This window comes from Podarcis liolepis (genome assembly GCF_965112155.1).
Source record: "Podarcis liolepis genome assembly, chromosome: 3".
Lineage (NCBI taxonomy): Eukaryota > Metazoa > Chordata > Lepidosauria > Squamata > Lacertidae > Podarcis > Podarcis liolepis.
This window is the reverse complement of record NC_139557.1, coordinates 101,267,423-101,290,442: the sequence shown is the minus strand read 5'-3', so window position 1 is coordinate 101,290,442 and position 23,020 is coordinate 101,267,423. Positions and strand designations below refer to the sequence as shown.

Here is a 23,020-nt window from a genome sequence, read left to right as displayed (position 1 = left end):
TGCGAGCGCCGGTCCAAGCTGTTCACCGCGGTCGAGCCTGGCCTCCGATCCGATGGGTTGGGGCAAATCCCGGACGAGCCCCCAAATCTGAAGCCTTAATTACTTAGGATCCATTTGCCCGCTTACCCAGGACGTAGAGGAGGCAAGAAGCACCAGGGATTCAGTTCCTTCGGAGAAAAAGTTTATTGTGATCTGCGCAGAGGCAACCAGTAGAATTGCTTCCAAAGGCTGGCGGCCCCTAATACCCGTAAGCAAGCAATATTTATACCCCTGCAGCAGCTCCCGACCACCCCACCACCAGTAACTCATATCATATTCCCTGATTTACCTTATTGCCTCATTGGGTGTTGCTAAACCATTTCGCCAGTGCACTCCTTTCGCTTATCAGTCAAGCCTACATATCTTGTTTGCTCCAGCTGCATTCCTCCTCCTCACCTCCAGGCATTGCCTTCCAACTGTCAGTGCACTCCCTGCCTACTCCCTTCAAGCCGATCCCATTCAGATGTGTCGCAATGTGTGTGTGTGTGTGTGTGTTTTAATGAAATGGGGGTATTATATGTAAACTCTATTAGAATCAGTTCTGGATCAGATATCAACTGATATATTTCATTCAAGTTCATTTAAAATGACCATTCGTGAATTAATTATTATACAGTGGTACCTCTGGTTAAAGACACTTTAGGTTACAGACACTTCAGGTTACAGACGCTTCAGGTTACAGACTCCGCTAACCCAGAAATAGTACCCCAGGTTAAGAACTTTGCTTCAGGATGAGAACAGAATTTGCGCAGCGGCAGCAGTGGGAGGCTCCATTAGCTAAAGTGGTACCTCAGGTTAAGAACAGTTTCAGGTTAAGAATGGACCTCCAGAACGAATGAAGTTCTTAACCCGAGGTACCACTGTATATGGTTAATGATTATAATGGTGGTGTTGTATCCCCACAATTATATATTCTTTTTTCTGTAAGTGGGCTGATAATGATTGCTTGTCACACCACTCCCCCTTTTCCTTTGATCATCCTAAGTGGACATGGTGTTGTCTTGGGTTCTTGTTGAGATGTGTCATCAGTGGGATTAAAGAAGGCGCTTGATCCAGTTTGCTGATTCGGGATTTGCTTTGACCCAGAACCCTCCTGATTCCAATATGACTCCAGAGAATCAGATCCTGCTTCTTGCAATCTGTGTCCCGCTCCTCCTCAAACCTGGAGGCAGATTGACTGACAAGGGAAGAGGGAAGAATTTTCACTCGAGTGTAACCTGCAGAAAGCAAACCTTGTGCAATTCCTTGGCTTGGCTTGGCTGGCAATGGATCGACATGTCAAAAAAATAGATGAGAGTGGCCCAATTGCTTTCTAAATCCGGCCCATGGATGGTCCAGGAATCAGCGTGTTTTTACATGAGTAGAATGTGCATTTTTTAAAAAAATGCATCTCTGGGTTATTTGCGGGGCATAGGAATTTGTTCATATTTTTTTCCAAAATACAGTCCGGCCCCCCACAAGGTCTGAGGGACAGTAGGCTGGCCCCCTGCTGAAAAAGTTTGCTCATCCCTGCTATAACGAATTGAAATTAATTTAAAAATAGGATTCATAGTTAATTATATACACGTAAATGCACTTATAATTGTGGGGTGTATCTATTACAGCTTCTTATTTTGTCCACAAGTGGGCTGATAGGACCACACTGCAGTCTCTTTGATCCTCTTCAGGGGACATGGTGTTGTCTTGGATTCTTTTGGAGATGTCTCTTCATGGGGATAAAAGGAAGCCTCTTCTCCAGTTTGCTGAAAGCCAATGTGACTTGAGCTTTGCTGTGACCACAGAACCCTCTCAATTCCCAGATGTCCCCAAAGAATCAGATTCTGCTCCTTGCAATCTCTGCCTTTCTCCTCCTCACATCTGGAGGTAAGGTCCATTGACAAGGGGTCGGAGAAGGGCAATTAAATAGTCCCGAGATGTTATGTGTGATGTTGTTGGGGCCAGTAATGGTGTTGTCCGGGTGTATGTGGCAGCAAAGTTGGCATCTGTGTTTATTTATTTTCTTTTTTGGGTCTGTCTTGCAGCAAGTTCTCTCTGGGTATCAGTCTGGCTCTGTTGATCTGTTGTCTAACTTCATCTGCTGGGTATTTTAGTTCTAAAAAGGTTTGCTGTAGATTTCTTAGGTGACAGTCTCTGTCTGTAGAATTGGAACAGATGCGGCTGCAAGACAGACCCCAAAAAGAAAATAACAGAACACCTCTAGTCATCACATACAGCTCCCAAGTTAAAACAGTACAACGCATCATCAGAGATCTACAACCTCTCCTGGACAATGACAGTTCTCTTTCTCAAGCTCTGGGAGGAAGACCTTTCATTGCCTACAGACAGCCACCCAATCTTAAACAACTCCTAACCTACAATAATACTGCAACCAGACTTAACACGGACACTGGCACCAGAGCCTGCAATAAACCCAGATGCCAACTTTGCTGCCACATACACCCGGACAACACCATTACTGGCCCCAACAACATCACACATACCATCTTGGGACTATTTAATTGCTAATCGTCTAACATTGTGTATGCCATCAAATGCCAACAGTGTCCTTCAGCTCTCTATATTGGACAAACAGGCCAAACCTTACGCCAAAGAATAAACGGACATAAATCTGACATCAAGAATCACAAAACAGAGAAACCAGTAGGAGAACACTTCAATCTCCCAGGACATTCTGTACAAGATCTCAAAGTAGCTGTTTTACTACAAAGGAATTTCAGAAATAGACTGGAAAGAGAAGCTGCTGAATTGCAACTCATTACCAAACTTAAAACCATGGAGAGACCTGGTCTGAACAAAGACATTGAATTCTTATCTCATTATACATGACTAAGCCATTTTTCACCTTCTCACCCCTTGCCTTTTCCTGTAAGACCTATTGCAGTCATTAAGAGTCGTCAACAGGCTCATCTCAGCTATCTGCCAATCACCCATTCCCACCACCCTTCTGAGTAATACCCCTCCCCACCTCCTCACTATATAGAAGGATCTGGCAACTTCTGTTTCAGTCTATCTGAAGAAGTGTGCATGCACACGAAAGCTCATACCAAGAACTAACTTAGTAGGTCTTTAAGGTGCTACTGGAAGGAATTTTTTTATTCTGGAATACAATGTATGATGAGCTTAAAAAAATGTTTAAGTATAACTTTATGAAAAAGTACAGAAGCGTTTCTACTAGGGATATCGGACACAGGTATAGCAAGAGAAGATCAGAAAATAGTCCTCTATGCCACAGGAGTGGCAAGGATCCTAACTGCTAAAAAGTGGAAAAAAGAAACTGTGCCAACAAAAAAGGAATGGCAAGACAAACTGTTAGAGTATATTGAACTGGCTAGATTAACAGAGGCAATTAGAGATCACACTAGACAAGAGTTTCAAAAAGCTTGAGGGAAATGCAGAGAATACTTCACAAAACAGTGCCCTAAAATACATACCTGGACTTGTTTCAATTAATGTCTGCAAGAGACTTTGTGGATATTTAAGTTATAATTAGAAAAATCTTAATAATTATTCATAAAAGAAACAGTTTATAAGAAGTAAATAAAGAGGCCAGATACAGGATAAAGGAAGTCTTTTATTTGGTTGTTTGTATTGTTGTATGTTATGCTCACTGTATGTTATGTTCATGTTTAATGAGGGTGGATTTGTGTATTTGTGTATTTATTCCAATAAAAAATTAAAAAAAATAACGAAAGAGGAATGTCTTTAGCAGGTGCTAAAAAGACAACACAGAAGGCACATGTTGAATGCCTTTGGAAACCTCTGAAGATATTGTCACCAGATTTGGCACACTGGTTCATGAGATGGAGGAGCTGTTTTTTATTTACATTTAAAAAGTTCTGGATGCCATTTTGATGAAAGACTCCACTGCTTTGGACACCTCTGAAGATACAGTCACCCAATTTGCCATGATGCCCCCCAAGGTGGAATAGTAGGCATTTATTTCTGCAACACAAAAGTCAAAGAAGTGCATATGTGGTAGAAATGTCTAGATTTTAAATCAATATGGTTTGAGGTATATACATACAATCCCTGAAAACCTCAACATTCCCTAAACCTATGAACCTCCCTCTCCTACCAATATGTTGTTTAGAAATAGGTAACGAGATTGTTTGAACGTTTTCAAGAAGACGAGAGAGAGAGAGAGAGAGAGAGAGAGAGAGAGAGAGAGAGAGAGAATATATAAGTTGGAAGAAACATAAATGCACATCATGTATACAAAAGGAAAAAAAATCCATAAATATAGAGTTTATAATGAATGCCTGTGTAGGGGACACACACACACACACACACACACACACACACACACACACAAGCATTAACATCTAATAGTAAGGAAAATACAAGTAACATACCAAATAATTTGTTAGCAACCTTACTCCCTGCCCCCATTCTCAAAATAAGAAAACACAAGGCATCCAAACACCTGGAGGGCATGATGCTGGCAACTATTGCTACTGTATGGATTTCTTATTTCCCTCAAGCAAGCTTTTAAATCAAATTTTGTACCACTGATCATTTAACTGAAGTGTGTCCACAATGTTATTGTTGCAGAGATGGTCATGGGTGGAATGGACTCAGATATAGCTCATACAAAACAGGCCCCCCGTCACTTCAGTGTTACACTTTGGGTTCATTTTCTTTCCAGTCAATGCCCACTGGACTCTCTATTTTGCAGTTAATGGGGACAGAAAGCTTCTGTACACATGCCAGTAAGGGGATAAAGCAAGCAAGTTGTCCCGTCTTGGCATGAGGGAATGGAAATCATTGTTCCTCCTTTGAAGAACCTAGAGTTTTACTGTGGCACACAGAACCCTCCTGATTCCAATATGTCCCCCAGGGTTCCGCTCCTGCTCCTTGTTATCTGTGCTTTTCTCTGCCTTCCACATTAAGGTAAGTTCCTTCTCCCAGGGCTGAAAGAAGGCTGTTCACTCAAGGTATCATAGACAAAAGCAGTTAAAAAAGAGAAAGGGGACAATAGTAACTCCGAGAGACAATGTTGTGGGATGTAAACACAGGAGCAGTCAATGACAACATTCCTAGAGTGTACATGTTAGAACATGGGAGGGATGTCTGTCCAGCAAGCAGGTAAACTTCCTGGGGACGGACTTCCTCCACATGTGACCAGAGGTGGGTGTGGCCTCACCTGTGCAGGTAATGACAAAAGCACAGGGCAGGCAGCCATCTCTCTCTCTCTGCCATCACCTTTCGAAGAAGCAGGATGCCCTCTTGGCTCTCAGCCAAGAGAGGAGAGGGCTATCTTCCTATAAGATAGATTCTAAGTGTATTTTACCTTTTTAAGCCTGTCTGCCGTCTGGGATCATATTGTGAACAGATCGTGAGTAAACTCTTTTATACTTTTATAAAGACTGTGTTGTGTCTTGTATTTTAAGAGGGAACAAAGGGGAAATTACCAGAGTAATTATTATAGAGATTCTAGCGAACCTGTGCACACGTTACCGTTGCGAACTTAAAGGGGAATGTCTATAAACTCTGCTGATATTTTGGGAACTTGTTAGCACAAGTTGGATAAGGATATAATTAGTCAATATATCCTCTCCTGCACCCCAGAACATTCCCACAAAGGGTTAGTGGCCCCAGTATTGCATATTTCTGCGTATTTTTGAAGGATTGCATTGGATTGTGATTTTGAGTTGAGTAGTATTTTTCTGAGTTAACTTCCTGGTAAGCACATGGTCCTTTGTTCCATTGTGCAGTGGGGATTAAGCAACCCCCCCCCCCTTCCCTCAGAGTTCACAGTGACCCAAGGCAGTGAAGAATTGTTTTGTATTTTGAGATTTTTGAGATTTTGATTTTAAAATTTTGAGAAATTTTGAAATTTTGAAGAATTTTCAAATTTTGGATTTTAAGATGGCTAGAGCAGCTTTTGATAGTGATGCAAAGCTTGGAATGCCTGTGCTGAATGAGTACAATTTCATGCACTGGAAGCAGCGCTTGATAGCATGTTTAGATTATAAGCATATTTTGGAAGCTTTAAAGCCTCAGCCTACAGGATCGTCTGAGGAGGATTTAGCCAAGATAAGTGCTTGGAAACGCATGAACAGCGAAACTAGACACATAATTTTGAGTGGACTTCGTGATGAGCAGCCATCATTAATAAATAGTACAGATGATGCATCTCAAATCTTAAGAGATATTGAGCGCGTATATGGAGAATCTAGCATAAACAGCTTCAGAAACTTGGTGTGTAAATTAACCAGATTGAGGATGAATTCAAAAGAGGAATTCACAGCAGAGCACATCAACAAGTTTACTGAGATTATTCAAAGAATTGATTTGACTCCCAAAGCTTTTGATGAGGATACAAAGATAGCATTTTTGTTATCATCACTTGGACCACGCTTTAGCGCATTTGTAAGTTTGATGGCTCATAGACAAGGTCTGACTTTTAAAGACTTGATTGGTTATTTAAAAGAAGAATGCAGAGATAGAGCTGAATCTCCAGTGAGAAATGCTAGAAGCAAGGACAGCAGTTATGCATCTAGGCAATGTACAAAGTCCAAAGAGATGCCTAAGAAAGTGATTTGCTTCAATTGTAACAAAGAAGGGCACATTGCAAAGAACTGCAGAGCTCCTAAAGCAAAGAAACCCCACCCCTTTCAGCCAAAAGGGGAAAAGAAGGGGAAATGTGAATGCACATGGTTACTGCAAGAAAGGAATTTAGCTGTCCAGAATCGTGAAAATAAACGTAATAAATGGATTTTAGATTCAGGTGCCAGTTCACATTTTTCATATAAAAAGGACTATTTTAATGAGATTAATGAAATAAATGATGAAGAAGGATCTGAAATTGAGATTGCAGATGGCAACATTGTTAAAGCAAAAGGTGCAGGTTCCATGAGCCTGAAATGCAATATAAACAATGAATGCATTGAGAACACAATCTCTAGAGTTTTGTACGTTCCAGAGCTGAGCTGCAATTTAATCAGCGTGTCCACTTTGGACAAGAAAGGTTTCCAGGTCACATTTGGAAATGGAGAATGTAAAGTGACTAGAAATGACAAAGTGTTTGCTCAAGCAAAGCTAATAAATGGTGTATATGAGCTTGATCTTTCAGAGAACCAGTCTGCAAAAGTGGCACATTCCAGCCAGAAGGATGAAGCAGATCTGGACTTATGGCACAGAAGGCTAGGACACAGGGACGCCAGCCTCATTCTGGATCTACAGAAAAGAAATCTTGTAAGAGGTTTGCAGGTAAAGCAGAGCAACAAAGCTCCAGCAAAGTGCATAAGCTGTATTACTGAGAAGGCTATAAAACCTTCATTTCCACGTTGTGCAGAAGAAGCAACAAAGTGCTTGACATAGTGCACACTGACATATGTGGACCCATGAATGTTCCCTCACTGGGAAAGAATAGATATATTTTAATATGTCTGGATGACTTTTCAAGATTTTGTGTTGTATATTTCCTCAAAGAGAAAAGTGAGACAGTGGACAAGCTCCAGGAATACATTGCCATGGTCAAGAACAAATTCCAGAGAGCTCCAGCTGTGTTAATGAGCGACAATGGAGGTGAGTACTGCTCAAATGAAATGCAGGCTCTCCTGGCCAAGGAAGGAATTGCACACGTAACCACAATTCCTTACACACCACAGCAGAATGCCATAGCTGAGAGAAAGTTTAGGTCCATTATGGACATGACAAGGTGCATGCTAAAGGATGCACGTTTGCCACACAAGCTGTGGGCCGAAGGAGTGTACACGTCGGTCTATTTGCAGAATAGACTGCCAACTAAAGGTGCAGAGCGCACACCATTTGAACTTTGGCATGGGAAAGCTCCCAATTTGTCGCACATACGGGTGTTTGGAAGTCCGTGTTACTTCCACGTGCCCAAGGAACACAGACACAAGCTTGACTCCAGGGCAAAAGCAGGTATCCTTGTGGGATATGCTTCTGGAGGCAAAGGATACAGAATTATGGACTTACAAACTGGAAAGACGAATGCATACCATGCGGTTTATTTTGATGAATATGGAAAAGTAGACTCTAAGAACACTGTTGTGGATTCTTCAGATGAGTCAGAAAGGACTCAAGAGTTTGTATATTTCCCTTTTGAGACCCCACAAAGTAATTATCTGCCTTTGAGTGTTACAGCGCCCCCTACAGGCGACGCACCAGAAGACGCAGAGGACCAGAACCCTGGCGGCACCAGAGACGAAGATGAGGACTCAGATGGGGACATGCCTGCGTTGGAGGAGGATGAGGAAGCTGATGCAGTCGCAGAACCAGAAGTCAGACGCTCATCCAGAACCAACAAAGGTGTCCCACCAGTATGGTTGTCCTACCTTGCAGGGTCGGCGTTTCCACAGGAACCTTCCACTTGGGAAGAGATACAGGAGATGCCAGCTGCAGAAGCCAGTCTCTGGAGGAAGGCCGCGCAGGAGGAGATGGATGCACTGCATCAGAACAAGACCTGGACACTCACTGAGCTGCCTCCCGGTAAGAAGGCCATTGGCAGTAAATGGGTTTTCAAGGTTAAGAAGGGGTCAGAAGGAGAAGTGCAGCGCTACAAAGCTAGACTTGTGGCACAGGGATTTTCACAGCGTTTTGGTGAAGACTATGATGAAGTTTTTGCACCAACTGTGAGGTACAGCAGCGTAAGAATGCTTTTAAGCATTGCAGCCTCCAAGAAAATGAGGGTGAAACACATTGACATTGCTACCGCTTTTCTACATGGGCAGATTTCAGAGGAAATTTACATGAAACAGCCCAATGGTTTTGTAAAACCACATGAGGCACATCTAGTGTGCAAACTGCAGAAAGGACTTTATGGACTTAAACAGGCTGCCAGAGCCTGGAACCAGAAGTTGCATAAAATGCTGACGCAACTTGGGTACAAGCAAGGCGACGCTGACAAGTGCTTGTACAGTAAGTCAAATAATGGACAATTCTCATATATCCTAGCATTTGTTGATGACCTGATTATTGCCACAGCAAGTGAGAAAGACTATACACAGATAGTAAAACACCTTAGCAAGGAGGTGGAGGTCAAGGAGCTAGGAGATGTCCAGTACTACCTCGGGATCCAGGTGGAAAGAGAAGAGGACGGCTCATTTCTTCTCAGCCAAAGACAGAAGATCCACGAGCTAATTGAGCACATGCAGATGCAAGACGCACATCCAGTTGCTACACCGATGGCTACTGACTTCCTGAAGAATCAGCAGGATTCGAAGCAGTTGCCAGACAACAATGACTACAGGTCGGCGATTGGTAAACTTTTGTATTTAGTTACCACATGTAGACCTGACTTGGCTAATGCTGTGGGGATTCTTAGCAGAAAAGTGAATTCTCCCACTGAACATGATTGGGCAGGTGTAAAGAGGGTGGTGCGATATTTGAAGGGTACCATGAATTGTAAATTAAGGTTACCAGCCGTCAAAGACCCTAAGTTGGTTGGGTATACAGATGCTGATTGGGCTGGGGATAATGCTGATTATAAATCAACAAGTGGTCATGTTTTCATGTTTGGGGATGGACCTGTTTCATGGGGCAGTTATAAACAGAGCTGTGTAGCATTATCTTCCACAGAATCAGAATACGTTGCAGCAACAGAAGCCTGCAGAGAGATCGCCTGGCTTGATCAACTCATAAAGGACTTTGGGTTGGTGAGAAAAGGGCCTGTCAGCTTGCTTGAGGACAATCAAAGTTGCCTGAAGCTGACGCAGAGTGAGAAGTTCCTGGCCAGAACAAAACACATTGGGGTTAAATACCACTACATACGCCAGATGATCCAGGATGGACTTGTGGAACTATCCTACTGCAGCACCCAAGAGATGACTGCTGACATCCTGACGAAACCCCTACCAAGAGAGAGTTTCCATAATCTACGTGCCAAGCTGGGACTCTGGGTGGTTGAATAAAGTTGTTTATGTTTTGTATATGTTGTATTGCCTGAGAAGGGGTATGTGGGATGTAAACACAGGAGCAGTCAATGACAACATTCCTAGAGTGTACATGTTAGAACATGGGAGGGATGTCTGTCCAGCAAGCAGGTAAACTTCCTGGGGACGGACTTCCTCCACATGTGACCAGAGGTGGGTGTGGCCTCACCTGTGCAGGTAATGACAAAAGCACAGGGCAGGCAGCCATCTCTCTCTCTCTGCCATCACCTTTCGAAGAAGCAGGATGCCCTCTTGGCTCTCAGCCAAGAGAGGAGAGGGCTATCTTCCTATAAGATAGATTCTAAGTGTATTTTACCTTTTTAAGCCTGTCTGCCGTCTGGGATCATATTGTGAACAGATCGTGAGTAAACTCTTTTATACTTTTATAAAGACTGTGTTGTGTCTTGTATTTTAAGAGGGAACAAAGGGGAAATTACCAGAGTAATTATTATAGAGATTCTAGCGAACCTGTGCACACGTTACCGTTGCGAACTTAAAGGGGAATGTCTATAAACTCTGCTGATATTTTGGGAACTTGTTAGCACAAGTTGGATAAGGATATAATTAGTCAATATATCCTCTCCTGCACCCCAGATCATTCCCACAAATGTGAGGGTCAATTCACACCATCATTTCAATACAAAGGAAAGCATGAGGAAACATCAGGGGAGGTTCTGAAAGTGTGGTCTTACTTAGGGGGCAAGGGGGCAGCAGGGGTGCTGGAGGTGTAAATGACTTTCAGACTTTGAAAAGCTGACATCAAGTTCATCCATTATGTTGAATTAATTAATTTAAATAGTTTTTATTGGATTTTGAGGGGGGAAAGTGCTATTAATTATTAGTGTCGTAAACTGTATGGTGCTATTATCTTCCTTAGTGGGTGGTCTGTTCTGAATAATGCATTTTAAAGTGATGGGGACATTGCGGATGAGTTTATGGATGGTGGGGATGGCCCCAAAGAAGTTTGTGAAACAGTGCCATAGTGCATGCGCTGATGGATTTATGTGCATCAAGTGAAAAGTCTGCCTGTAGTAATGCATGCAGTGGTAATGCTTGCACCATCAGTAGCACATAAGGGAAGCATGCTGCAGGTGGTGGCAGCACTGTAACTGCTGGGGAGGAGATGGTTTGGGGGAAGGAGGCAGGGAGGTCAAGGAGCTGGTGGTGACGCCTGAGGGTGGTCGTGCACTTCCAGGCTGCAAAAGTAACTGAGCACTCACTGCAACCTTGACCCACCATGTCCCAGTCCCAGTGAGTGCCACATGCATGATCCAAAGACCTTTAACTTGTGTTGTAAAAGTTGCATTACTTATAGAATGAGAGAGGGACACCATTCCACTGTCAAACAGCTCTTACCATCAGACGTTTTCCCCCTGATCTTTAGTCAGAGTCTCCTTTCTTATAACTTGAAGACATTGGTTTGAATCCTACCCTCCAGAGCAGGAGAAAACAGTTTGTTTCCCCATTTCCATGTGACATCTCTTAAGACATTGGAAGATGGCTCAGTCTCAGTCTCATCTCAGTCTCCTCTTTTCCAGGCTAACAAGCTCCTTCAAACGCTCCTCGTAAGGCTTGGGTTCCCATTCAGTGATAATCTAATCTTTAAGGGCACCAAATAGTTGATATTTGGATCCATTCAGCCAGCATTATCCCTAATTTAAGGATTCTGCAGTGCATGGTCATATGGAGAACTGCAGTGACTTCAAAGAATAGATTATTGCACACCTAGATATGTCTAGGTGCAATGAAATCTATCTCTGCAGTGCCTTTCTGCTCCACAGTTGCAGGCCTTGTGCATTTGTGAAGCACTGGAGAAAACTTGTATTGACCCCATCGTACATGCAATCACATTAACGTGGCCTTTTGTTTTATCAATATCATCATATGCATCTATAGCACAGGGAAGCAGGCAGACAAGGTGGCAAATGAAGTATAGGTTGTGAAAGTTGTGGCAATGCTTGATAGATGACTCAGTTTCACTCCAGAAATCACATCTCCAAAATCTGAAAATAATATGAATGTTTTTGATGCTTTGTTGAAATTGTTTTATTGTGTATATTAATTACATTTGGATCTCATCATTGGTGTTATGATTATAAAGCACTTAAAAGCCACTATTGCATGGGTGCAGGATAAATAGATGATAGATTGCTAGATTGCTAGATAATAGAGATAGGTAGATAGATTGCTAGATAGATAGATAGATGATAGATAGATAGATAGATGATAGATAGATAGATAGATAGATAGATGATAGATAGATAGATAGATAGATAGATAGATAGATAGATAGATAGATAGATAGATAGACAGACAGACAGACAGACAGACAGACAGACAGACAGATAGATAGATAGATAGATAGATAGATAGATAGATAGATATAGGCAAATAGATGATTGATAGATAGATAGATAATCATCGTCATCTTGCTCTGCTGTAGCTGTATTTGTGTGTAGCAGTTCCCTTTAATTTTTTTCAAAAAAAAAAACCACCTTGAAAACTCTATATCAAATAAACGGAAGAAGAGGCTATAGAAAAAAGGTGACCATAAGCAGAAGATCCTATACATGCTTCAATTTGCAGTCATTCTTCAGGTTGTTTTTAGTTCCTGTCTACAGATCCTGATTGCAGAAGTCTCTGTCATCACAACAGATATGTCGAGCCTCAGTTCCATCAGTATTGGTGCTGGTGTTGCAAACTCCAGTACTCTTTGACTTGCAGCCTAGAATTTTCTGCTGAACTTTCCCATCTATTATGGTGACAGGCAGAATGAAAGTAGAGAGAGAAAAGGAGAAGACATTTATATTTATGCTTTCTGGACACCGAGGCTACTACACCTCACATCTACAGTTTACAACAAATGAAGTCCTCTCCTGGGTCTTCATTCTCCCCACTTGTGAGTGTGGTGAAACTATCAGCCATGCTAATTACAGGATCCAGGTTGTGCCACAGTTGTGAATCAGCTGGCACACTGGCAATGCTTTTTTCCAGCAGTAACACCTCTGGGCCCATATTACCTCTGACTCATGAGAAGACTGTCCTTGGAGCACAAAGGGGACATCCTCTGTGGGCTCTGAAAAGGATTTTTTCATGAGCTGGAGGTGCAGTGGGGCTTTGATGAGGCTTTTCAGCCTCCCGGCTAACAGCTGATGCGCAGGAAGAAGCCACCCTGAGCTTCACTCTGCAAGCCGCTCTGTACCTGTGGCTCGCATGCGCCAGCCAGAGAGGCAAGGCTGCATGCAGGAGGGACGGTTGCGGCTTGCAGAGATCCCCTCTCCAGGGGGATCCACGTAAGCAGGAGGGACAGGGCTGTGCTCCCGGACTATTTTTGTGGAAAAAGCTGCACTGCACACCAGTATGATGAACAAGCATGCAGAGCAAATGGTTTGCATATGGAAGGTCTCCAGTTAAAATAGATCAGGTAGAGGGTGATCTGAAGGACACTCAGGAGTTGCTCCTAGCTAGTGCTCAATAATGGATCATTGCTCAGTTTTGTGCCTATCCTTCTAAACTCAAGGATAGACACAAAACTGAGCAATGATCCATTATTGGGCACTGGCCAACTTCTTGTGGACTGCAGCTCCCACCAGCCCCAGCCAGCTTGGTCAATTGCAAACTCCAATGGGGACAGTAGTCCAACAAATATAGAGCTTCACCTATTCTCCATCGCTGATTTAGGCCATGGGTGCTCTTCTGGGATTCCGGACTTTGGACATACTGTTGCAGGGGGATTTACGGTTTCCACCAGAGGGAAAAAAAACTTCAAAAAGTGAAAGGACTGTAATAATATGGAATTTCTGCAGCAAGTAATATTGATGAAATTTTCATGGCCAGCATCGTGTCCCTGGTTGCCATGTTAGTTATAGCAATGTATGTTTCCTTATAAAGGTATTTCTGTGAAATATTATACCACCCTTCATAATTATATGCCATGAGGAAATGCACAGTGATATCTCGGGTTACATACACTTCAGGTTACATACGCTTCAGGTTACAGACTCTGCTAACCCAGAAATAGTGCTTCAGGTTAAGAACTTTGCTTCAGGATAAGAACAGAAATTGTGCTCTGGTGGCACGGCGGCAGCAGGAGGGCCCATTAGCTAAAGTGGTGCTTCAGGTTAAGAACAGTTTCAGGTTAAGAACAGACCTCCGGAACGAATTAAGTACTTAACCCGAGGTACCACTGTTCTGTATTCCCTCCCCAAAGTTTTTTTGAAATTTAAAAACGTGGGTCATCTTATACACGGAATATAGCAATAAAATATATAAATAAATATGGAACTTTCCACCATATATGCTCTTGCAGTCGCAGCCCGGGGCCTCCCTAGTTTGCTAACCTTCTCCCCCCCCCCCTCACTCCCTCCTGCTCTCCCTCAGGAAGCATCCTGCTCAGTTGGCCGCTCAAGTTGGCCCACTCAGCCTGCCCTACAACTGCAGCGCCACTCACGAGTAGCCGGGCGCAGAATCCTCGCTGCACAAATGGACCATCTTCAGCCTCCCTCCCAGCTGTAGGGTGGGCTGAGTGTGAGGAGGCAAGCAGACTAAGAATGCCCCACGGAAAAGGCAAAAAGTGCTAAAACAAAAAGCTTAACCCCCCCCAAAAAAAGCTCAACTCTGCCCCCCCCCCAAAGACAGCTCAGTGATTGCTGGTGAGGGAACAGTGGCATGTTAGACGGGCGTGGCTATTAGCCCCTGGGCAATCCTCCCAAAATAAAAAGCTCAACAAGTCAGGGTAATTTCCCCCATTTTCTTAATTTGGACTCCCCCAAAATATGGGGTGTCGTATACATTGGGGCATCCAATACATGGGAAAATATGGTAGGTCTCTTACCTCTGGTCAACTTGAAGACATGGCACATTTGAAATTCAGGGTTAGCGTCGCATGTACTTTCAGGTGTACATGGACTCCCTTCAAATGGGGCCATGCAAACTCGACATTTCAGTGCATCTGCATCAAAAGGGAGAACCTCAAGGTTATCAGAATACCAGTCTTGAAACTCAGGTGATAATAAATGGGTAATCAATGTATAAGAACACAAGAAGAGCCTGTTAGTTCAGGCCAATGGCCCAGCTGGTCCAGCACCCTGTTCTCACAGAGGCCCAACAGACCCCTTTGGGAAGTTCACAAGTAGGACGTGAGCTCAATAGCACTTCAGCTACTGGTGAATCCCCTGGTATTTGGAGACATATTGCCTCTGACAGTGGAGGTAAAAAATGCTATAGAGCCCCTTTCAGACTCTAAGATACCAGCCTTGAACCTCAAGTGTAATCTATGTACAAGAACCTTAGAAGATCAGGAGAGTGGCCCATTGAGTTCTCACAGTGCCTGACCAGATGCCCACAAGTAGGACCTGAGCTCCACAGCACTTTTTTCACTTGTGATTGCCAGCAACTGGTAATTAAAGGTTTATTGCTTCTATCTGAAAAACTGTCTCCCAGCACTGGGGAAAGGAACTTACCTCCAGAAGCAAGGAAGAGGATAACACAGATACCAAGGAGCAGTATTTGAACCATGAGGGACATCTTGCCACAGCAGAGCTCTTAGTTACAGAGGAGGCAATGGTGATCTCCACTCACTTCTACTGGGGCGAAAAAGCAGCTTCCTTTTATCCATTTGATGATGTGCTTGTCCAGATACGCTTAAGTGCACTCCATCCCTATCAGATACAGAGAGGGTCACATGGGCAATGGCTTGCAAAATAACAATTGCACATTGTAATGATCACATTCTAGTGAGCATGAAGCCCTCAACATATGTACAGATCAGGGATTAAGATTGTAGTCACCAGTTGCAAAACCAGGAAGTTAGGAAGCATTCAAGGAAATATCTTCAGTAGTCTATGCCAGGCTTGTCCAACTCCCAAAAGACTGTGATCTACTCCCAGTATTAAAAAACTGGCAGTGATCTACCCATTGTCATTGGAGGGAGGAGGAGCGTACGTGGGGTGGGTAGATTGCCCAGAGTTGTTGAGCTTTTTTGGGGGGAGGATTGAACAGAGTTTTTTTAGCTTTTCCCTTGTAACTTTTTGAACATGATAAGGATCCCGCAATCTACCAGGATCAGCTGGGGATCTACATGTAGGTCACAATCGACTGGTTGGACATCCCTGACCTATGCAATTCCACAGAAGGAATCAAAAACAGGTAGTGAGGCCAACTTTGAAACACCTGTGGTTTTAGAATGGGTTTTCCCTATGTTCAGATCTTTTTTTAAAAAAGTTTTTTTATTGATTTTCATACATTAAACCAAACAAAAAAGACATACATTCACACTAAAAAGAATACATAAAAAATTAACATAGGACAACAACAAATTAACTACATTAACTACAAAACACATAACACTAACTGACTTCCCTTCGTCTCGGTATCGGAATGTGTTATAAAGTTTTTCTATCTGCAGTTTCCCTATGTTCAGATCTATGCTATACATTGACAGCACTCTTATACTACTTTGGGTTTGAGAATCCTCGAAACTGTAGCTATTTAAGAGTGCTGGGAATTGTAGCACTGTGAGGTCAACACCCTTAAGAAACTACAGTTCTTGGGGAAGCCATGTCTGTTTAAGTGGTGTAGGAGTTCTTTAAATGTATGGTGTTGCTGCAACCTCTGTTAAATGAGAGAAAAACATTGTATTGCTCTTGGGTCTGCCCAATACATCATCTCAGGCTGTCCACAGTCATGAAATGGGCAGCCAACAAGGGTTGTGTTTATCATTGTTTTCAAGGGGAAAATGTCTCTAACTAATATTTATAAAAGTTAACTATCCAGTATTGCGATCTCCGAAATTTCATTCCCTTTCAACAACTTTATTTATTTCGTTATTGTTTCATTTATGAATTGCTTCCCATGAGGTATCCCATGGAGATTTACCATTGCAAATTGCTTCATTTTGCAATGTCAAGAGGGTAGACCAAACAGTACCAAGCTACACTGCTTGGGACCTCACAGAAGATTCCATTGCCCAATTTGGCATGGTGATTCCTGGGACTAAGGAAGGTGTGTTTTTTTCTATAATTGGAAACCATTGGACTCCATTTTAAATCAAGATTGTGAGCTGAACCTTCCAAAACTGTAAAACAATCTGATACGAAACTAATGTTGGGATAGCGCCAGGGGTCAAAGAATCTTAAAATGTGAGAGTTGGAGGGAACCACATGGATCATCTGGTTCAACCCCCTGCAGTGCAGGAATCACCTGCCCAATGTGGAGTTCACATCCATGATCCTGAGATTAAGAATTCCATGTTCTACCAACTGAGGTAGCAGCGTCAATAGGTCTCTCACCATGGGTTATAGCCCCCATGGCAATGTGTTTCCCCACCATACAGGGTTTAAAAAGCCCTTGTTAAATGTTAGCCCTGCTTGCAATTGACTTTTGGGACCAGATCCTGGTTGAGAGTTCCCTGGATCAGCCCAGATCAAGGAGAAAAGTCAGATACTGTTTCTTAGGCAGGGGGGAGAGAGATAACATGAATAAATTCATTCCAGATGAAATACCAATATCAACCTGGATGAAGATATCCACTAAGAAGGCTAGTTCAAAGTGGAATGTTTTGAGTAGGTGCAAAAAAGACAATAGAGAAGGCACCTGTCAGATATATAATGGGAGGAAGTGCCGCTATCTTCCATGAAGACTTTGTGAAGATATCTGGCATATTGATTTCTGAAATGTAGGAGCTGTTTTTGGTCTACATTTGGAAAGCGTTGAATGCCATTTTGGATCAAGATGGCAGACTAGACTGTTCCAAACTACACTAATTTGGACACCTCTGAAGAAATACTCGGATGTTACTAAGAAGAAAAAGGATTACAACAAAGAGATGGAAAGATTGGACTTGTGAATATCAAAGCAGCAGAAATATGAGATGATTAGACCCTTTCTGAACTCGAAGCATGGGTACCCCCAACAAAAATTTAAAATTCGCCTAAATATTTGGAGTTTATTATGTATTGGTATAATTTCGAATTAATGTGATATGATTGGTTTGTTAATTGCAAATTTAATAAAAATTATTTAAAAAAACAAAAACAAATCAGAAACTGGCTGGCTTCTCTAAATCAGGGAAGCCCCTAGAATATAGGGACACTTGGAGGATCTGTAAGGGATGTCTGAGGAATGATTTTTGTTAAGGATTCTTTGTGGTGGAAAAGAAACGTATTTGCATTTGATCCAGGGTATGCAATGTGGTGACACTAATGTTTGAGAGTACAGCGATAGCTCTGTTGTACAGCATGTGGACAGCACATTATCTATGGAAGTTTGAGGTTCAGTTCCTGGCACCTGCAATTCATAAAATCATAGAATTGTAGAGTTGGAAGGAATCATCTAGTCCAACCACCTGCAATGCAGGAATCAAAGGGGATTCAAAGGAATTCACAGGGGATCAGGTAGCAGGTGAGGTGAAAGACCTCTGTCTGAGATCCTGAGCAGTTTCTCCCAGGAGGAGAAGTCTAAGACTGCTACAGGTCAGGAGTGAGCTAATGTGTTAGGAAATGGATGTCCCTCCAGGATACATGACATCCCATCCTGCTACAGAGAAACAAGAAACAAAATTCTGGTAAGGAAAAGGGGGTTGTAAACAGAGAATTATGAATTATGGTCTGGAGGAGACTCTTGAGAGTCCCATGGACTGCAAGAAGATCAAACCTATCCATTCTGAAGGAAATCAGCCCTGAGTGCTCACTGGAAGGACAGATCCTGAAGCTGAGGCTCCAATACTTTGGGCCACCTCATGAGAAGAGAAGACTCCTTGGAAAAGACCCTGATGTTGGGTGAGATGGAGGGCACAAGGAGAAGGGGACGACAGAGGACGAGATGGTTGGACAGTTTTCTCAAAGCTACCAGCATGAGTTTGACCAAACTGCGGGAGGCAGTGGAAGACAGGAGTGCCTGGCATGCTTTGGTCCATGGGGTCACAAAGAGTCGGACACGACTAAACGACTAAACAACAACAAACAGAGAATTCCTCCAGCATGCCACATCCTTGAAATGTGCATGGTCAATGGCACTTCCATCATTACCATGCAAGCAGTGAGGAGGCTAACCCAATCTCCGGTGGCAGTAGGAAGGTGCATCTGTAGTATATTTCCCCACCATTTACCAATCAAACCCAAAGAAATTGAAACTGGGGGAACTCACTCATTGTATACTCTTTTGAGGCAGCACATTTTGTGCCTTTGCAGGGTAGCGGTTTCACACCTTGCATCAGATTGTAGAATGCACATTCCAAGGCATCAGCTAGAAAAAAGAAACCCTTGTTATTTCTGGGAGGCACACCCATTGAGTTTGCCCTGGACGGGGGTGTCCTCTCAGTGAAGGAGCTGGTACACAGTTTGTGGGTGCCACTGGAACCACCATTGTTGCTTTCAAGGAAATTGTATCCCTGTTTAGGCATCTGTGTAAAAGCTGGTGACTGGGGAAAAGTTGATTGAAATCAGCTCATGAAGCTAAGGTGCCCGCCATTATCTAAGCTGCTGTGTTCAGGAGTGAGGGGTGAAGGGTGAATTTGCTGATTCATGCAAGTTCAGATGTATCAGGAACATGCGACAACAACCCAGTGAGAAGGAGAATTTTGTGTGATAATTTTGTATTTGACACTCCTAATTCCTGCAACTGCACGTTTTCCAAATATGAGTGGACATTGCCTATGTGATGTTTGCATGCAATGTCCAGAGAGAGAGCAAGCACAGATTCCTGAAGACAAAAACGGGCCCTAGCAAGGGGGATGGTGGATAGCATCTTTGGATTCAGACTTAAAGGTGAACATACCGACTCCACACATCCTGGACCAATAAATGAACTGAAGCAAAACTATCCTTTAATACCTTTGATTATCTGATCCCATAATGGAATTATCACAGTTAAGACAGCAGAGGGATCCATTCTGCAGCATAATGGTGTATCAGACTTACACAGTTCACATCTCAGAATGTATTGCAGAGGCTTCTCTTGAGCAGCTTCTCAGTTATGTGGAGAAACACCACTCTTTCCTTTCTAACAAATTTAGCACCAACATACCTTTCAACACCCATCTGGCCTGAAACACAGCCACATTCACGAAAATTGTGTATCTTACATTGACCTCATGGATCTTTAGTGCATGATCATATCCCATGCTATTTTTCCAGGTACCTAAACTCACAAAACACCTCCTTTGTTCTCTTATAATGGTAATGGTGCCCACCTGAGAGGTGCCGGAACTGAGTTCCAGAAAGTCCTACCTGGGAAAAAGCATGCACTGCCACAGTAGGATTTTTCACCAGAGTGATCTGCACCCACTTCCACTAGCACAGAAAGTAGATCTGCCTAGGAATCTGTCTAAGCTAAGTGTTCACAATGTTGTTGTTTTTTCCTGTTTGCAGAAGGATTGTGTGCATTTGCACACTCTACGCAGGGCTACCTCTGAAGGCGAACAGAAAACCTCAGGTGCACACAGAGAGAGAATATAATGCTTTTATATAATTTGGTCTTTCTATCATTGTTTGCAGACTTGAGAGGGCTCTCTAGCTCGAAAGATTAAAGCTGCTTGGAAGTTGACATCTACAACTCATCTTTGATCAAAACTCCTTCTCTCAGCCCTGGAATAAGGAACTTACCTTCAGGAGGAAGATAGATGAAAGCACAGAAGGCAAGGAGCAGGATTTGAGCCATCGGGATCAGCTTGGAATCAAGAGGATTCTGTCTGCCACGTAGCAATTCAGAAGGAGGTTTCTTGATCCCCACTCACTTCCAGCTAGATGGACAAACTTTCTGCTTTTATTGCATTGATGACATGACTGCATAGGCCCCTCAAGCCACCTCATTCTGTACCTATTTTTGGCATGGACAGAGAGTCTTGTAGTTTTCTTGGCATGGATCGGAACTCTTTGGTGCCATGAACTCACAAACTGGCTGGACAGTGATCAAGAGTGGACTGGGAGATTGCAACACCACTAGGACTGAAACCAGCAGAGTAGGGGATCCAGCACAGGAGGAACTGATGTTACTGCTGCAGTTTTCTGATGCTGATCTTCACTCAGACCTTCTTATCTGGTTGGGAGGGGGTGCCATTTTGTGGTTAACCTCAGATGTCAAAATGCATTGGTTAAAATGCCCCCCTGCTGTGGATGTGTGGTAATGGAGAAAGGACTGGCATTTAAATCCTGAAAATGTTGGGTGGCCGCTAGCAAAATTGACCTTGGGAGGGACAGAATTTTGCCACCCAGCCCCAAATGTCTCAGGTGGGGAAATGATATTTTTGCTAATAAGAGGTTAACTCCAACTTTGAACTGACTGGCATGTTCCGGTGACAGCTAGGTAACAGATGTATCTTTGTACTATAGTCTGCTTTATAGCTATGCAAAGGAGAGAGATTTACACACACACACAAACTTTTCCTTGTCCTTTGAGGTGAGCAAGAGGCATTAATATAGTTCAAGGGCACAGTTCATAAACATGTCATTGGCACTGAGCAGCAGAGAGTTGTGCAATCTGGAGGGGATGTGGACTTGGGAATCGATGCAGGGAATATAAAGGAATATAAGGGAAGAAGTCAGAGTACTTAAAAAACATTTAAGAGTGCTTATAAAATTAATTCTGGATCAGGCATGCACACAGCGCACTGATAAAGCACTGCTCAAAAGGCAATGTACAATTGCATTAAGACTTCCCTGTAGTGTCACATTTGGCAGATTCCTTTTGCCTGCAGTTTTCCTAATTTGCTTCCCATCTGGGATGGTCAGTGCAAATGAGTGGAGAGAGAGGGGGGAGGGAGCAATAGTTACATACACTTCAGATTAAATGTCAAAACCTCTTTCCACCCAATTTGTTTTATTTTCGGATGTGTGGTAATGGAGAAAGGACGGCCATTTAAATCCTGAAAATGTTGGGTGGCCGCTAGCAAAATTGACCTTCGGTGGGACAGAATTTTGCCACCCAGCCCCAAATGTCTCAGGTGATGATATTTTTGCTAATAAGAGGTTAGCTCCAACTTTGAATTGTGTGATTACTGACTGGCATGTTCTGGTGACAGCTAGGTAACAGATGTATCTTTGTACAATAGTCTGCTTTATAGCTATGCAAAAGAGAGAGATTTACACACACACACAAACAAAGAGACATTAATATAGTTTAAGGGCACAGTTCATAAACATGTCCTTGGCAGTGTGCAGCAGAGCCAGAGAGTTGTGCAATCTGGAGGGGATGTGGACTTGGGAGAGCTTCAAGGGCCGGAATCGATGCAGGGAATATAAAGGCATATAAGGGAAGAAGTCAGAGTACTTAAATAACATTCAAGAGTGCTTATAAAATTAATTTTATAATTAATGCACACAGCGCACTGATAAAGCACTGCTCAAAAGGCAATGTACAATTGCATTAAGACTTCCCTGTAATGTCACATTTGGCAGATTCCTTTTGCCTGCAGTTTTCCTAATTTGCTTCCCATCTGGGATGGTCAGTGCAAATGAGTGGAGAGAGAGGGGGGAGGGAGCAATAGTTACATACACTTCAGATTAAATGTCAAAACCTCTTTCCACCCAATCTGTTTTATCTTCAGTTCAGCATTGTACAGAAAGGATAAGGGAAGCAAAACCCATGGCTGATTTGAGTTTAGGATTCTATGACTGAAAATCAATTTATTTCCACTCTCTCGAAGCTGCACAGCATACTGGCATAATGTTTATGACTGAGCACCCCACTATGTGTGTTGCATACAGAAGGTCACATGTTCAATCCCTGGCATCCCCGAATATAAAAGGATCAGTGAGCAAGTGGGGTGGGCGACAGGCCTCTGGCTAAGAACCTGATTAGCTTCTCCCATTATGAGAATTCAAAGGGCATCATGTTATTCATCAACTCAGGATTAGATATTAATGACTCTAATTCATTAATTGAAAAAACCATGAAAAACCTGATTTATTGGCCCTCCCTCATTTATCTTCTCTCCTCCTAAGTGGACGTGATGTTCTCTTGGATTTTGGTTGAGGTATGCCATCATATGGGGGCGGGGAGGAAGCACCTACTCCATTTTGGTGAAGGCCCATGCCACAGCTGCTTTTGTCCACGTGAGCCTGAAGCCTTAATTACTTAGGATCCAT

The 23,020-nt window shown here is 42.9% G+C and overlaps 1 long non-coding RNA gene across 1 annotated transcript in view; it reads right to left on the bottom strand.

Annotated features, from left to right (window-relative positions):
• Positions 1-20,676, bottom strand: part of LOC310702964 — a 34,230-nt gene extending 13,554 nt beyond the window's left edge. Inside the window, exons 1-2 of the long non-coding RNA XR_014523842.1 lie at positions 20,540-20,676; positions 19,083-19,181 (exon numbers count right to left, since the gene is read on the bottom strand). This is a non-coding gene — a long non-coding RNA (uncharacterized lncRNA). The remainder of the gene's footprint in view (positions 1-19,082; positions 19,182-20,539) is intronic.
• Between the last annotated feature and the right edge of the window lie 2,344 nt (positions 20,677-23,020).